General features: G+C 45.1%; 1 protein-coding gene across 1 annotated transcript in view; it reads left to right on the forward strand.

Annotated features, from left to right (window-relative positions):
* The window catches only part of NPAS2 (neuronal PAS domain protein 2), a 56,298-nt gene that overhangs the window by 5,240 nt on the left and 48,294 nt on the right, over window positions 1-2,764 (forward strand).

Raw genomic sequence — 2,764 nt, forward strand, 5'->3', positions numbered from 1 at the left:
GAACAAGAGAGATTTGGGAGCAGAGGGAACATTCCCTTCCTTGAAATTTGCAATATTCTGAGCAGAAGAACAAAGCATTCGCCCCAGCGTCTCTGCAGAAAAAATGCAGGGAAGCAATCTGTTCAGCACCCCAGCTCCTCAGTGGACTGTGTAGGACTCAATTTTCCACACTGAGCACAAAACTCAGACCAGAAAGCGCCTCAGTTTTTGAAGCTGGCATCAGCAAATTGCATCCACAGATAGCTGACATGCTTCACCCAGTTTGCACAAGCAGAAGCTAAATCACATGTGCACAGCATCCAGTTGCAGTAGTGAAGTTCAGCGTCGGAAAGTCAGGAGTTTATTTTTTTAAATGCTTGCAGCAGTGACAGAAATGTACCTTCACAGAGGGCAGAGGAGATTTCTGACCCTGCTGATCTACCCTCTTTGGTCTAGTTTCTACTCCATGGGAGGAATGTGCACTGTGGCCTTCCTAATGCTTTGACACCCACCAGCAGTTGTCAATCGAAATGCTTCTCCCTTACGATTCAGGGCACTGGTTTAAAATGGGGCTCTCCTGCTCTGCCCCTATGAGGAGGTTTCAGTGGGTGACTGTGGGGAATGCCCCTGGTCCCAGAAAGCAGAAAGGGGTCTCATAAGATGATGCACTAGGTCACCTGGCTTACCTTTGCTCACCCAGCACCTCCCTCCTGCAGTCTCTGGAGAACTCTGGGTGTAACAGGAAAGACCATGAAAATTCTTACATCATGACTCCCAACAGAATGGAGTCAAAATGTCAATCTTACTGAGGTAATAATTGTAATGGCTCTGTCATTAGAGTGCCGTTTCTCCTTAAATGAATTTTGGCCACAGACAAGATAGAATCATAGAATTGTTCAGGTTGAAAAAGACATTTAAGACCAGTGAGTCCAACCATTAACCTATGGTTTTGCACAGGAGGGGATGACTAGGACATCTCAAGGTTTAATTGTTATATAGACTTTTTAAAAAATTATAGTAATAACTTACCTTTATTTTTTAAGCTGCCCAAGGCAAAGGAAGATGTGAATATGCTCAATTATAAAGCTAAGCAAAAAAACAATCACCCAAGATTTAAAATAATTGTGTAAGTGTAGCTGAAGGTCCAAATAATTTACTCCAAAAGGTGCTTTTTCTTGAAGAACAACTAGGTAAAGAAAAGCTTACAGTCACAAATCCTTCCACAGCAATTAGGTCAAAATGTGACTGGGGTGCACTTGCTAAAAAAAGAAAATGTTATCTATTTTTTAACCAGATTAGTAGTCACACAATATAATACAAAACATCAGCATTTAAAATTGTTGATTATCTTCAGCGTGCTTTGGATCTGGTTTATTGAATGATATTTCCCTTTCGTTTGGTAGGCTAAACCAAGATTTTAGTCATAACAGAGGAGGTAAATTTTCAGATTTTTTCCTTCCTAAACAGCCTCCTTCATTATAATCCACAGAATCTCCCAAATCTCAAGTAATTCTCCCAACAGTCACCATTTCATGTACATTAGCTTTCCCAAGCTACAGGTCTGCTGAAAGTATCCTACGTTCTGAAACTACCTAAAAAAATCTGATGGACTCTTTTTCCTTAGTCTGGTTTTCAGTCCTGTGTGTAAAACCACGGGGGCTGTGGAGAGGTGCCGTGCTGCCAGTGACAGCCCCCAGCAGTGCAGAAAGCAAGTGGAACAAGCTGGTAGGAGCAAAGGGCTGTACCTCCACTAATACAGCCTGAACGGAGGCTTTGATTTCTTTCTCGCTGACAAAATGCACAGGCTCATATAAATTTACTGTCTTTAGTATCATTTATCCATTTGATTTTCTCTGGCCAGTTTCCTATGTGCTCTGAATAGGAAGCGTTGGGTGTTACATGCTCTGGAAGTGTTAATCAATAGGATTAATTAGCAGGAGGTGCTGAAAAGAGAAGACAGTCTGTGCTCAATGTCCCCTCACTGCTAGAGCTGAGTGAGGGAGCACTCCTAGAGAAGCAGAGTGAGCTTCAAACTAAACCAGCTCAAGTTTCTCTAAATTAGAGCTGTCCCCCAGAATCCTGTCTGACTCAGGCAGAACTAACATAGTGACTGTTTTCCAAAGGAAAACAGTGCAACCAGCTATCCAGTATGGTCCCCAGTTTCAGTGCAAAGCTGTGAGTTGTTATCCCAGTGTGCCTGCACCCCTCCATGGAAAGTCTTTGGGGAGCAAGCTCTCTGCAGGCTGCTGTGGGGTCAGGACTGGACAACAGTGGGGCAGATCTCCTCTTGGTGCCTAATGGGCTGACAGCAGAGGGTACCCTGCTCTCCAGACAGAATTTGGGATGAGATGCTGGTGCTCCGTTCCTTCTCCTGTGTTGGGGTCCCTCCCCTGCCGTGTAGCCCTGGGAGAGGGGCCCTGAGGGCACAGACACGGGGTTTCCCTGCCCCTGCTCCGCCTCGTTCCCATTGGTTGGTTTGTGTTCCCTGCGCGGGCAGAAGGACCCTTGGTCCCGTGACTGGAGCAGTTCCTCGGCAGAGCTCCGGCCATGCGGCTGGAGAAATAAACATCTCTCTGAAACAGCTATCAAGAATCTGTCTGTCCATATGTATTTCCTTTCCACGGGACTCCTGGTTTGATATATGCGTGTTGCAGGATCCCCACTGCAACAAATGGTGGAGAATTGAGAGCAGAACGATCCCCGATCCCTAAGCAACTGATTTGTGTGAGTAAACCCTGGAAACTTTGGATTCCTCTTCTTGGTTTTGCTTTGCTATTCCATATCT

The sequence above is a fragment of the Corvus brachyrhynchos genome, unplaced genomic scaffold (genome assembly GCF_000691975.1).
Source record: "Corvus brachyrhynchos isolate BGI_N302 unplaced genomic scaffold, ASM69197v1 scaffold83, whole genome shotgun sequence".
NCBI classification, from domain to species: Eukaryota; Metazoa; Chordata; class Aves; order Passeriformes; family Corvidae; genus Corvus; species Corvus brachyrhynchos.